The sequence below is a fragment of the Homarus americanus genome, unplaced genomic scaffold (assembly GCF_018991925.1).
Source record: "Homarus americanus isolate GMGI-L3 unplaced genomic scaffold, GMGI_Hamer_2.0 scaffold54840, whole genome shotgun sequence".
NCBI classification, from domain to species: domain Eukaryota; kingdom Metazoa; phylum Arthropoda; class Malacostraca; order Decapoda; family Nephropidae; genus Homarus; species Homarus americanus.
Genome location: NW_024745963.1, coordinates 152,443 through 167,615, shown reverse-complemented (window position 1 = coordinate 167,615; position 15,173 = coordinate 152,443). Strand labels below are relative to the sequence as shown.

The 15,173-nt window shown below is 39.9% G+C and overlaps 2 protein-coding genes across 4 annotated transcripts in view; both read left to right on the top strand.

Moving 5' to 3' along the window:
* The window catches only part of LOC121878851 (extensin-like), a 38,896-nt gene that overhangs the window by 20,278 nt on the left and 3,445 nt on the right, over positions 1–15,173 (top strand). The window lies entirely within an intron of this gene.
* LOC121878859 overlaps positions 2,994–15,173 on the top strand; it is a 151,692-nt gene continuing 139,512 nt past the window's right edge. The window contains exon 1 of one of the 3 annotated variants that reach the window (XM_042385278.1): positions 2,994–3,054. The gene's annotated coding sequence lies outside the window, so the exon portion shown is untranslated. Of the gene's footprint in view, positions 3,097–15,173 lie in introns of all 3 variants that reach the window. The other 2 variants (XM_042385279.1, XM_042385277.1) reach the window with 2 other exon arrangements.

Below are 15,173 nucleotides of genomic sequence, written 5' to 3'. Positions count from 1 at the left end.
TGCTCTTGTTTCACAGTTCAGTTCTCGCCGGGTCACTTTCTATTTATTATTACATTTTTTTACACCTACCACACACTACCACAATTCTTGGTATAAGCTGTTAGTGACTTTTCCTTCTAATACCACCTACCACAATTCTTGGTAAGCTATTGAGATGGTACATTTATTTTTAACCTACCACAATCTACCACAATTCCGGGTAAAGTTACTAGGGGTGATATCTCTTAATTTGCAAAATATTGTAAAATTCTCTTGATTAATTTCTTTTCGGGTTCTTCTACTGTTCTTGTATGAGAGAGAGAGAGAGAGAGAGAGAGAGAGAGAGAGAGAGAGATAATCAAACGCATGTATAATAAATGCAGTCACAACACACACTCACAACACACACTCACAACGCTCTCATAGTTCGAGGTCAGCTAGAAGAGGGCCTCAGGTATTGATTGCTCTCTCTAGTGTAGGTAACTTAGTGTGTTGTGGAGTGTTGCTGCCTTGTTCCTATCTCTCCCTCCTTGGATCACCCTCCCCCCCCCGTACACTCTTATCGTAACTAAAAATGCTAACCTAACTTACGCTATACCTAACCTAATCTAACCTAACTTAATTGGCTGACACTCAAGTCGTCTGTCATGAATGCTGCTGTAGGATTATAGATAGATAGATAGATAGATAGATAGATAGATAGATAGATAGATAGATAGATAGATAGATAGGTAGATAGATAGACAGATAGTTACGGAAGTTCAGTACGGTAGTGTTGTGTTACGGTCAGGGAAGGATGTAAAGTTTTTAAACACTACTTTTACCCGACCTGATAACACACCGCAAGATACAACTTTGTGTAAATGATACGAAGTTGTATTTATTTAATTCTCTTAGGTTAAGGTAAGTTAGGTTAGATTGGGTTGGCGTTAGGTTAGCATTGGCTTAGGTTAGCATTAGATTAACATTAGGCTAGGTTAAGTTAGGTTTGGGTTAGGTTAGTGTTAAGTTAGATTAGCGTTAAGTTAGATTAGCGTTAGGTTACTTTAGCATTAGGTTAGGTTTGTTTCAGGGTGGTAAACCTCCAATTGAAATAAGCTGGGTGGTAAATTTCAAGTGATGCAATTCTTAATGTTATATATAAGTATGTCAAACTAATCAAAGAATTTACTATATCCTGAAATTCAGATAAAAATGAATACTTAATTTCATAACTTCAGCTGAAATGTGGATAAGAACCAACTGGCGTGCCCTGTGACGTATACTGGAAGTTCCACTGTTTACTGAAACCAACACAGATAAATTCACTGAAATTTGTTATCATTCCTATAAAAAATAACATTTCTGCTTTATTAATTGTATCCTGTTTATATTTAATTAGACAAGAGTGATCATCTGCGCGGGAAGTACTGCACGCGTTGAGTTTAATTAGGCAACTAGTCACCCAGCTACGCACTGATATCTGTTATGGTTGGCGACGCTAGCATTATACTTGATGGCCTCAGCACAACACAACCACTACGACACAACCATTATAACGCAACGAATATAACAACAACACACTACAACACCACCACCGCAAACACAACACAACACAACACATACAAACACAACACAACATAATAAACCCATTAATTTCTACCCGCAAAATCCCATCATCTGAATTAAAAGTCAACCAAAATCCCACAAGACCTGACAGTGAGTGAGGTCTGACATCACACTGATAGACAATGTAGATTTCCCTTCTCATATAATCTGAAAGTTTTCCCAGAAGCTGATTTGTTTATGTTTTTGAAATCAATAAACAGAATTAAGTAATGCTAGGAATACTAATAACATACTGGAACCAACAACTACATGACTAATAATAATAGTAATAATAATAATAATAATAATAATAATAATAATAATAATAATCTTGTAATAATAATAATAATAATAATAATAATAATAATCCTGTAATGAGAATAATAATAATAATTTAATGACTGCAACAAGATAATATAAAATAATAATATATATATATATATAGATTCACAGTTTGTTACTAATATTATATCTGTTCGAACTCATTGATGTATAGGCACCTGGCATAGCACTATCTCTCCCTTACAGTATAGTCTCATCCGTTCGTTCTTCAAGGGTCGAGTACAGTACATAGTTATACTTACTTCAAATGTGTTTTCTTTAAATTTCGGTTAATTCTATTGTATGTATTCTCTCTTTTTATGGACATATTAATGGTTTAAGAAAGGAATTAGTTTTAGGTTGTAGATGTTGTTGTGGTGTCATGGTAAGGCTTGTGGTATACCTTTCTGAGCCTCCTGGTAGCTCCATGCTGGCGCCGGTCGACCTGCTTGCTGGCCAGTCCCATGATGAGTGAAGACCTCTCTTTACGGCTCAAAATTTCGCCAGTTTTCCTTCATTGTAGCGCTAATTGTACATCTTTCGTCTTCATAGATCAGTTGTTTTCATCTGGAGGAGAGTATCTACTAATAGTCTTTAATGATTCAGATAAATAAAAGAGCATGTAAAAAACGATAAAATATTATGCTAAAAATGTTGAAGGTTGAAACTTGTAGGCGGCCAGCAAGACTGTTATTGGAGGATGAATTCACTATTTTTCTTTATTTCTTTGATTTTAACGACTGTTCTACATCCATATGATAGACTACATGTACATTTGTGTGAAAATAACGATATTCAAGTTAATAAGACGGTTGTCAAACTTAATGGAAAATAATATTGTTTTGGAGTGGCACCCTTGCCTTGGCGCTGATAAGTTGTTGCGATACGATAAATCCGGATCAGGAAGGAAGCAAATACTGACTAATTGCTACAGGATACATCGCAAACCTAATCAATTTTCATTCTATATGTAATTTTGGTAAATATTTGTAATTTATAGAGATATTAACCCCAGAGAAATATGCGTTGCTGGCAACTTTGCACAAATGGCAGCCTCTCCAGGGCCCCCCCATGTTCTCTCCCACTCACTAGACTCGTCAGTGTCTGGTCAACAGTCGGCAGTGTGGGTGTACGCTGGCAATTGTCCCGTGCCAGACGCGTTTCAGTGTTAGTGTTTGAAAAACAGTGTAAACAAACTGCAGTAAAGAAGTATTTTATCATTAATTCCATAATTATAACCTGTTTAAACTCGCACTCACTTTGAATATTACAAACAAATGTACCAAGTGTTGACCATATCGAGAAGGTTGGTCGACTAGGGTCCGTGAAGCAAGTTGTGCGTAGTCGAGGAGTGTGTAGGCGGTGGTGGACTCGTTCTACACTGTGTTTCGTCTACTGATGTTATCTTAATAGATCCTCATTGAGGCATGGAAAATACTTTCCATGAATGACCAAAGAGACCTGTGTGATGGAGCCGTGTCAGGGTCCCGACCATCCACACTTCTCGGAAAAACCTATTTTAGTCGGGGCTTCTCGTGATTGGGAATGTTGTGCTTGAGATAGTTCCCATTATATCACCTTGGAAGAGTTACTGCCCATGCTGTCATGGTCATAACTATTGTGAACGAAAAGTGGGTGAAAAATCAATAAGGATGAGGACGTGTATACGAACAATAACAAGCAACAAGAAGTAAAGGCTAAAGTGAAATTGCTTCGAGGTGCAAAGACCTGCTACCACCAGCCCGCCAGGTATTTGGGTTGTCACTATCATGCCTCTATTCTCTGGTAGTTTTATCGGTAGCAGTTGTCTGGTTGGGGGATCTGTGTGCACTACATATATAAAAGTTTAAACCATCAAAATATTATTCATAAACCACAAAACGGTCTGTTGTTTCTCATTAACCATTTAACCAGTTGTCAACATGATATAAATAATTTAGTTAACTTAGATTCTGACTCGTGTTCTCTAAAATACCATCTGGTAATGTGAGTGTTGCAGTAATATTAAAATTGAGTATTTTTTAAGTTTATAGAATTGCTTCACAGTAGAGGGGTAACCTCCGCCGCCAACTTGAGTGAACCGGTATTCAGTGAGGTTCATTCTGATACTGCCAGTACACTCTGAGCATGCGCTTACCCACCCTCACGATTTATAATTTATTGAAACATGTTCAAGTGTAGTAATAACATAGATAGGTATTTTTTTTATAAAAGCAGTGATTGATTACTCCACACCCACTGGCTATAAATCATGTAGGTTTGTATGAGTGTGTCATGTTGTGTTCCAGGAAGTATTGTAGGACAGCGAAGAATACGGTAATGTCTCTATAATAGTCTTGTCTGTAATTAGCCCCTGGCGCCGCAGTAAACAAGGCTCGGGGCCTGTTGTGCCAGTGTTGCCTTCATTAATAATACATGCAACTGGGAACTCCGGCTCAGAGACGTGCTGTCGCTTGCAAAATGGCTCACCCCCCGTCACCCGCATATTTGTTGTCCTTAGTCTTCCGTTTTCTTACTTAACCAGGAACTGATGCAAGCAAACCTGAAGACTTAGCTGTAAATTAACTATTATTAACATCATTTGCCCGAAGTTCATTACTAAAGCTTGTGTTAATGACTTACTACTAATAGAAATACCGTAAATTGAACACTCATTGGTGGAGTTTTTTGTTTCTATATAGTTTTTGGGCTGGAGGTTCCAGAAAGGAAATTTAGAAGCGGGTTTCACGAGGTTGTCCTGCCGTTTTTATTAGTTAAAGAAAACGAGAGAAAAAGTTGCCACTATTGGAATGAATCATAAACTGTACTGTATCTGTATGTTAGTCATTTTTCTTTGTAAAAAAAAACAAATCGGGAACAATTAGAACCTGGCCAGTTGAGTTATTTTTTTTAAATCAGTAAGGCCACCCGCAAATTTTGAGTCTTGTATATTTGTGTGAAGAGTCTGAGGAATAAATCTGTTATGTAAATACCCAGTGAATAAGTTGTAATTTTTAATAAGAGAGTTTGGATTGGGCGTTTGGATTAGGTGTTGCGATTATTGTTAATGCATCTCCCGCCAAAATCAAGCCTAGCATTATATGGGTCCTACTTTTGTTTGAAGTCATTCTTATTTCTTTTATCGTTCGGTGAATCTCTATACGCGATCCGAGAATTGTTTTAATATATGAATTGAGATTTCTGTTTATTTTTTTATTTTATCTTATTTTTTTTTTTTGGTGTAACACGTAGTGGGAGAGGAATAGTTTAGTGTAGACCTAGCCAGCAACCTAGTCAGTTGGGAGGTATTGTTCTGGTATACTGTAGGTCACCGAGTTTTTATATAGTTATTCAACCGTAACGTTATTAAATGCGCGAGTCTACAAGGCTGTAATGTAAAAAGGGATCGCCTGATGATTGGCCCCGCCAGCTCGTTTTTCAGGATGATTAAACTCTAATCTTACCCTAACTCCCTCCAGATAGCGTTAGGGTGTTTATTCATCAGGTGAAATACGCTGGGTGGGGGGGGGGGAGTAATCGTCAGGCCAACCGAAAGAATTGATATCCAAAAGTAATAGTTTTAAGACTATTAAGGAGAATATTTACCAAGATATCAAAATAAGCTTTCAAGCCATGAGAGCATAGAGTAGGTCGTGTTGCTCTAACCTCCGTGCTAAGGACATAACACGGTGGAGTAAGGTAGATAAAATAGGCAGAGTTAAGTAAATAAGCTATGGGGAGAGTTACAACAGGCGTATATATATATATATCTCATAAACAATATTGTCAACCTTTTTTTAGGTACGTTGCCTGAAAAAAAAGTTGGCAACACTGTTTACGGTATCTACGGTACCTCCTTCACTATGACAACACACTCGTGGCGTAGACCTACAGGATACCGCACATAACCTAAACCATATTACATAAATAAAACAACTTGACTTGAAACAGTAGCAAATGTTAATATACTGCATTTAAACAATTATATGATAAACGTCAAGGAAGATAATTATTTGAAATATTTCACTCCAGAATAAGATTCAATATGGGAGCAAACAGTGTGTGGACGACTGAATGATAAGCCTTTTATATGTCCTGGTCGGGTAAACTATATACTGATGCCGGTTTAGTCACGTACACTAACCGGAAATATAAGCGAGAAAATCTGTGCCCCCCCCCTCTCAATCTCGTACGTGCTCCCTAACCAAAATACCCGGCCATTGTATACTTTTGGGTATTCAGGAGGTTTGTGCTCGTTTTGTCTGCTTTAACGTGCCCAAAGTGCGGTTTAGACATTCTAGAAAGGGATTGGTTACAGTACAGTACCATCGACGGAGGCATCACGTCGGGACTATGCTTGAAGGCGCCGCCACCCCACTCTTGAGCTGCCATCTTAATTTCTGCTGCTTCCTCGGTTCCTTCACCTAGGTAGCTACTCGGTGTTATCTTTTAGTGTTTCTCAGAACATTGTTTACTGCAGATCAAGTGAGGTCACAATAGTTTATGGTTACATAAAAGTAGACGGGAGATCGAAGGTTAATGGCTTGTGAAGAATCGATGGAATCTTAAATTTAGGGACGCTTTAGTTTTAGGATTCAGTTGCTGGAGTGATGTATTGAAGTGATAGAACTCTCCCCCTTGCTGGAGCATGTATCCCTGTGACAAGCACTACTAGGGCTTCGTCGAGAGTTTAAATTATTTGTTTTCTATGAATCCTAGCCGCCACATTCAGGTTTCATTTGAGCAGAATTATTTTTGTGTGTCGAGGTAGTAGCGTTAGGTGTCTCAAAATGACCATAACCAAAGATACGCATTATTTTTTCGTAACATACACCCACTAGTACTCTTATTACAGTACATTTTTCATTATTATATCATGTACATTACGGAACTTGTCATCTAATACCGGATAATGTCTGGGAAGCCATATAGTAAACCCGATATTGACCCATACTGTATTCTGATTATTCCTCAACACATAAATAAGAGTTAGGAGTATTTCATCCACGTGTAGTTGTTGTTTTTCCCCCGCCACCCACTCTCCCCTTTAACGATATACAGTGTTAAAGTTGGACCCACAAGCGGCACGAGTGAGCAACCCGGAAGAAAGTACTGCACGTCTTAAGAAACCTTTACCATATCCTGTTCTTTTTCATACAGTATTTACATCCAATTCATTAAGACTAATGTATTGGCTTACTGAGGGAGATATCGTTTGTCAGCTTTACAGTGTATTATGGTACATTGTGGAAGTGATTCGCATAGGCCTAACTGACTGCCCGTTATGGTCAGTGTGGACAATGCATGTTATTAAGTCATCAATATACATAAGGTTGTGTGATAGCGCCTACACCCTGGTCAACTTTCCTTGGTACTTGAGCCATACTGTGATTAGTTAATGAATTTATCTTACTTCGGGTAAAGGGGGTAAACCATTGAATAATCGAGGTGCAGTGTGGGTAATTGATTAGGCGGTAACAACAGGGAGCCATGGTTCTCGGGTCAACAATGTGTTTTGGATCGCCGCCATATTTGAACCAATTAGTAGAGGACAAAATATTGGGTATATATTATTGGCTCATACAACTTATAGCCATTAAAAGTCATCGTGCATAGCTTAAATTTAACTCTAATCATACGGAGAAACCAATACAATTCGATAATAAACGTTGCGAAATCCTAGGGAAAAAATATCCTACCCAGTTATAATTTGGTTAGGGTCAGCCTGTTGCATCATCAATTTAATATGGCAAGTTACCCCACCCCCCCCAAAAAAAATATCATACACCAGAGACCATATTCAAGAGGATGCAATCGAGCGCATCCAAAATTCCGGGAATCAAAATACTCGACGGATACTTTTCCTCAAATTATCCTTTACGACGATGACTTTTAGTTTTGTTGCTGTTCAGTTTTAGTGTTTTTGGTTATTTTGATTATTTTGTTATCCTTAGTGATCATTAACTACGGTAGCATATAAGACTATATCTGTGTCATCTCCGGAAGTTATAAGCAAAAACCGCAAGTGTAGACGATAATAAACAACGAATTTAAGTGTAATAATACCCGTAATCAGACCGTATGTGTAGACAATAATGAACAATGACCGCAAGTGTAAATAATAATACCCGTAAAGACCGCAAAGTGTAGACGATAATAAACAATGACCGCAAGTGTAAACAATAAACAAAAGACCAACGAACAACAATATAACGTACAAAGTTCAGATACGGATCCTCTTTGGAAACCACACAACTTACTGGAAACGATCTGTTGGTAAGGCTTGGGGTCGAGATAAGGACTATACGGACGCCTGAGTCGACAACATCAAAAGTACCCGAGAGATCAGACAGAATCATGAAGACCTTATGAAATCTTGGATGAAAGGCTATTGGGGTAGATTCAGTGAAACAGACTGTAGGCAGAGGGAATCAGACTGTAGAAAGAGTGAATCAGACTGTAGGAAGTGAATCAGACTAGGCAAGACTTGTTGAACCAGACAAATCACTCCATTTTGCGTTATTCTAGGAACAACTGATCAAAGCGTTGCTCGCTCACCGGTTGTTGGCAAAGAAAAATAATTAGAAACTGGTCAGCACAATATTTCCTAGAGTTCTGATATATACGAGTGTACAGCGTGCTGAGAGTAACGACATGGAGGGTCTGGGAATATGAGATCAAGTGATCCCAGGGCGCCACCATATTATTGCCACCCGTGCGCACTGAGCCCGCCTGAGTAGTCTACTTCACTTACCATCAGACCACTGCTCGAGATGGGTGGATAGTGATTTTTTTTACATTATGATGGGATGTTGTGCAGCAATCGGTCAGACAAGAGATCTAATAGCACTACGCTCTGTTACCACTATTCTAAATTTGGAACTGTTTATTGTGCGTACTGTAGGGTATCTTAGTATATGATGAAACTAAGGCATTATTCAGTTATACTGCTCCGTCCGCGGCTCAGTGACAACAATATGGCGTCAAATTTAAGTTGTCGCCAGTGTCTGTATACAGGAACTCATAATATTTCCCATCTTCTAAGTAATTAAGGATGAATTTCTGTGATAAAAGGAGAAGTCGATTCATAAGATAATAAAGGACTTGGACACGTACGGCTCGCCTCCTCTACGAAGAAGCTTGCCTGAGGCTGCAGTATATTCATGACTTATTATGTTGACTGTGTGGTAAACGAAGCATGTACTGTAAGTTATGGTAATTGGTATTTTTTATAATTGCTGCTATTGTTGGATTCTCAGTGTTTGTGCGTGTGTTTCTTTAGTGAGTTTATCATTTTAGTACGTTTATTATTATTATTGTTGAAGCTGTGCAAGAATATATCACGACTGTAATAAATGAACTAAATCGAATCAAGGTCAGTTTCCTTTTCAATCTTACAGGTGGTGAGGCAGCGAAGGGAATCTCCACTAAGCTAACCATTGCCTCTTGGGTAATACTCTAAATGGTTATGATGAAATTGAACCGAATATTCATCAGCTCGAATGATTGCTAGTCGATTTTATTAGGAATGCATAACATGTATAGTAAAATATAAATAAATATAACCTAAATATATTAGAACTTCAAGGATAACTCAGATAGCTAAAAGACTTACATATATACACTGTGGTCTTCAAAAAATACAAATACAACATATTGACAATAAAGATGGACAGGCAAAATGATCTTATTTCTCCCCCTGTGTTGTAATTATGCTCACTATTACACGAGATAATGATTGACGTGATTAGAATTTGATGAAAACTACAAATATCAATCCACAGTTGTCATCGTGTACGGTAACTTCTCGGTCGGGTATAATTATATGAAGAGTAGAGTTGTGTCTTAGTGGTGACGGAGGCAGTCTTATACAACACCCATGCGTTGAGAAGACTTGTATATTCTTTCATTGGTGCGTAAAGGAAAACAAAAGAAGTATATATAGTTCCAATGTTAGTGGACTCTGATTAGCACCACGGTGAAAATTTATTTAAAACGTTTGTCATTTTTAATCTGAGGAGGTTAGTCAATAGAATTATGGATGATCCAGCTTATTGTTTTAAGTATTAATTCACTAATAGCGTTCACTGAAGTAGGAATTTTTTGAAGGTAAGTTAAATAAATATCCCACGGCAAAAATATTGAAAGTTTTAAGATTAAAGTTTATTTTTTTTTGTGTTCTTGGTATTCAGGTTGTGATGTTCGTTGGCTGGTAATCTCCCGTAAACATTCATGCAAGGCTGCTAGGTTGGCCGAAGTTTTGAGATGGCTGTTGGGGGTAGCAAGTGAGGCTTCTCTCTCGCCACTCCCACTGGTCTTGTCGTGTCTTTCCGTCTGTCTCTTACCTTTTCCTTATTTATTTTATCTCTCATTGTATTTGTTTGTGGTTTGTCTGTACTCCAGGCCCTTTTTATTATATAGATTCCTTGCACTGATTAGAGCTCCAAGGATTAAGTGGTTTTGTGTATATGTTCCTAGATATTTATTTTACCGCGACAAAAACTTTCTCACATAGAATTATATTATTTTGGCTTTATTTTCGTTTTTGTTTTTCACTCCTATACAAGTTATCTCCAGATAATCTTCAAATTCGTAGAAGCAGAGCCGGTTCAATCATTAGGTCAATCTAAACTTACCGAGACCAACTCTGAAGATAGTTTTATATGGAAGAAAATAATGAAGGTTGGGTGGGAGAAGAAGACTTGTTTGCATCTTACTAACCACCAACCTGAAGTACCTTTCCTTTATCCAGTCATTCCTTTCCTCCTCCCTTTATCAGATCATTCCTTTCCTCCCTCCTTTATCAGATCATTCCTTTCCTCCTTCCTTTATCAGATCATTCCTTTCCTCCTTTCTTTATCCAGTCATTCCTCTCCTCCACAGTGACCGGTATCGTGTCCCCAAAATTATGCTACGATACCTTGAAATTATAATGATTGTTAAAAAGCTATCGTCTTCAGCAAGGGGGCGAAACACGTCCCCCCCTCCCCCCTTCAAATAGGACAAAGTATTAAGGCCTGGCGAACGTGCGTCAGGGTGTCATTGCTGGTTTGGTGTTAGTGTCGTGTCCTGTGTTGGGTGCAGAGGAACTCACTGTAGCAGGGGGGAGGGAGGATAGTTTACCCAGGGCGGGGCAGTGTGTGGTGGTGTCCCCTCCCTCCCTCCCTCTTACTTCTTCCTCCTTCCCTCCAACCATCTCCCCCCCTCCCTCCAACCATCTCCTCCCTCTCTAACCATCTTCCCCCCCTCCCTCCACTTCCTCCAACCATCTCCCCCCTCCCTCCAACCATCTCCTCCCCCTTCCTCCAATCACCTCTCCCTCCCTCCTTCCTTCCTCCATTTATGTTACAGTAAGGGTGGAGGAATAGGAAGAGGAGAACGGAGAGTACTGATAAATGGGAAGTGGAGGAAGATAACATAACAAACAAGAGAGAGAGAGTAGTGTTCGTAGAGTGAGATGAACGAGAGGAATGCAGTCTGTCAGCATATTGGAAAATGACTAAGAAACCCACGATACAAACATCTCGTCCTGTTACCTGGAATGTTGACAAGTTGACTGACTCCCAGGCGTCATAATGCTCGTAAAATATCAAACCACATTACATGAAGATTAGCTTATTTCACCAGAAGATTAACCACACTAACGCTAATCTAACCTAACCAATGCAACCTAACACTAACCTATCCTAATATAACCGACGCAACTTAACACTAACCCAGCCCAACCCTAATGTAACCTAACTTAATCTAATGCTAAATTGACCCTAAGTTAAAGTGGAGAAACAAGACTCGAACCTAAGTTACAGTGGAGGTAAGGCTCGAAACTAAGTTACAGGGGAGGTAAGACTCGAATCTGAGTTGCAATTGGAGAAACAAGACTCGGAGCAAGTTTTTTGGAGTAAGAGCTCGAACCTAAGTTACAGGAGGTAAGACTCGAACAAGTTACAGTGGGGTAAGACTCGAATCCTAGGATTGTTGGAGACTCCAGACAAGTTACAGTGGAGTAAGACTCAGATTCTGGAATTACAGTGGAGAAACAGACTCTGATCAAGTTACAGGGGAGGTAAGACTCGAATCTGAGTTACAGGGAGGTAAGGCTCGAATCTAAGTTACAGTGGAGAAACAAGACTCGAACAAGTTACAGTGGAGGTAAGGCTCGAATCTAAGTTACAGTGGAGGTGGTGTGAGTACTTGTGCAGGTTCTCAAAAGGAACCATATGCGGTGTTATTAGGCAAGAAACCTTTTGTGAGATATTTCTTGGAACCACTGAGAAGGCCACTTAGAAGCCCTGAACGAAGAGGATTAGTGTACAAGATAAAATGGTGGACCGTTCTCATAGCCTTCCTGTGTGGGTTGGTTTAGCTGGTTGAGTGGCTTGGTTGGTTGGTTGGTTGGTTGGTTAACTGGCTGGCTGGTTAACTGGCTGGCTGGTTAACTGGCTGGCTGGTTAACTGGCTGGCTGGAGGATCTTATCGTTATACACCATCCGTCTTAGATATCCGTCTCTTTTGACATTGTAAACAGTGTTAGGGATCACCTGAAGATTAGACACCCCGGCTTATTTCACTTCAAGATTAATTCCCCCCAAACGCTAACTTAACCTAACGCTAATCCAACCTAATCCAACCTAACCAAACGCTAACCTAACCTTACCTAACCTAACCAACCCTAACCTCATCTAACGCAAGCCTAATGTTCAGTATAAATATTTAACACCTGTCTGTAATAATATTCCCCAGATACAAATAAAGAATAAGATATACTCAATAAGAAACGAAAAGTTGTCATAAATGGAAGAGAATTTTACGCTGTAGGAAATATAGATTTTTTTTTTTTCAATTTTCGTTCTGGTGTTATTATTAAAGTATATATTAAGTAAACATTATGTAAACCTGTATATAGTAAATAACTTAACATAACTAATAAAATGTTTAGTTATTCGTTTGATGATGATGATAGTGATTTAATTAAGAGAAATGAAGAAATTCCTGGAGGTTTCGGCGGGGCTTTTCCTGTTAAAATTTCATTCAACACGCGATGGTATAACCTAACCTAACCTAATCATAGTAATTATTTGAATCATAAGACTATTGGAGTAATTATTTGGGGGGAGGGAGGGGGTATTCGGTTCGAGTTAAAAACATGTTTAGTCGTTTTCTGGTGTTTGTATTAAGGGATTGGGTGAATTAGTTATGTTATAGATGGGTGAATTAGTTGTGTTATAGATGGGTGAATTAGTTGTGTTATAGATGGGTGAATTAGTTGTGTTTATAGATGGGTGAATTAGTTGTGTTTATAGATGGGTGAATTAGTTGTGTTAATAAACCTATCTACTCGTACTATTTAACGCATTAATTAGATTGAGTTAAACACACACACACACACACACACACACACACACACACACACACACACACACACAGCCTGACATGACCAGATTTATATTACTGGTAATGAACCTGACCAACCTAACCCAACCTCTCCCCAAGTGGCGTTAGTGTGTTTAATAAGAACAAACTAGGTGGGGGGGTCTTCAGGGTGATCCCCTCTGCTAGTACAGGTATAGAAAACTAGGATACAGGTGTGTGTGTGTGTGTGTGTGTGTGTGTGTGTGTGTTTTAAGAGTGTCTTGATTGGCTTTTCTTGTTATTTTGTTGTTATTTTTTGTCATTAGCTTTTGGGAGCAGGACAATACGGTAGCACGTGGTGTATAAATTACTAGTTCCTTTTGTCTGGTGGTGAGAAGATGTTAGCTGCTGGGTTGGTCAGTTGCGGTGATTATAATGATCAACATAGCTGTCACTAATAGCTTCTGAGAATGACATGGTTTGGGAGCTCTTTCATGACGTGAGAGAGAGAGAGAGACACACACACACACACACACACACACACACACACACCGTATTTTGGGATCACCTGAAGATTAACCCCCCCTCATCTTAACTACATCTGGGGGGTTAGATTAGAGATGGATTAGGTTCGGTATTTGTATATCCTTACCGGTGTTCGGATACGCCCACCAGTGTTCGGATATATTGCTTCCGGTACCGTTAAAAATGTGTTTTGGAATACCTGGTATATTTGCCTCTGATTGGTTGACTTAAACACACACACACACACACACACACACACACACACATTAATTCATTCATTGTGTGTGTGTGCGTGTGTGTGTGTGTGTGTGTGTGTGTGTGTGTGTGGTTCATCAGGGTTGCCAGTGTTTGCCAAGTATTGATCTGAATAATAATGGCTGAGTAGATCTGGAAGGGAAGTGGTGTTGGTAGTGGTGATAGTGGTACTGGTAATGGTGGTGATAGTGGTGGTGGTACTGGTAATGGTGGTGATAGTGGTGGTGGTACTGGTAATGGTGGTGATAGTGGTGGTGGTACTGGTAATGGTGTGGTGGTGGTGGTGGTACTGGTAATGGTGGTGAGTGGTGGTGGTGGTACTGGTGGTGGTGGTGGTGATGGTGGTGGTGGTACTGGTAATGGTGGTGATAGTGGTTGGTGGTGCTGGTAATGGTTGGTGGTGATGGTGTGGTGGTTGGTACTGGTGTGGTGGTGGATGGTGGTTGGTGGGTGCTGGTAATGGTGGTGATAGTGGTGGTTGGTACTGGTGTGGTGGCGATAGTGGTGGTGGTACTGGTGTGGTTGGTGATAGTGGTGGTGGTACTGGTATAGTTGGTGGATGGTGTGGTGGTGGTACTGGTAATGGTGGCGATGGTGGTGGTGGTACTGGTAATGGTGGTGATAGTGGTGGTGGTACTGGTAGTAGTTGGTGATAGTGGTTGGTTGGTGCTGGTAATGGTGGTGATGGTGGTGGTGGTACTGGTAATGGTGGTGGTTGCTGGTGAAGTAGTTGGTGATGGTGGTGGGGTACTGGTAATGGTGGTGATGGTGGTGGTGGTGCTGGTAATGGTGGTGATAGTGGTGGGTGGTACTGGTAATGGTGGTGATGGTGGTGGTGGTGCTGGTAATGGTGGTGATGGTGGTGGTGGTACTGGTATTGGGGTGGTGATAGTGGTGGTGGTACTGGTAATGGTGGTGATGGTGGTGGTGGTACTGGTAATGGTGGTGTGATGGTGGTTGGGGTTGCTGGTAATGATTGGTGATAGTGGTGCTGGTAATGGTGGTGGTACTGGGTAATGGTGGTGATAGTGGTGGTTGGTGCTGGTAATGGTGGTGATAGTGGTGGTGGTACTGGTAATGGTGGTGATAGTGGTGGTGGTACTGGTAATGGTGGTGATAGTGGTGATGGTAGCTGGTAATGGTGGTGTTAGTGGTGGTGGTACTGGTAATGGTGGTGA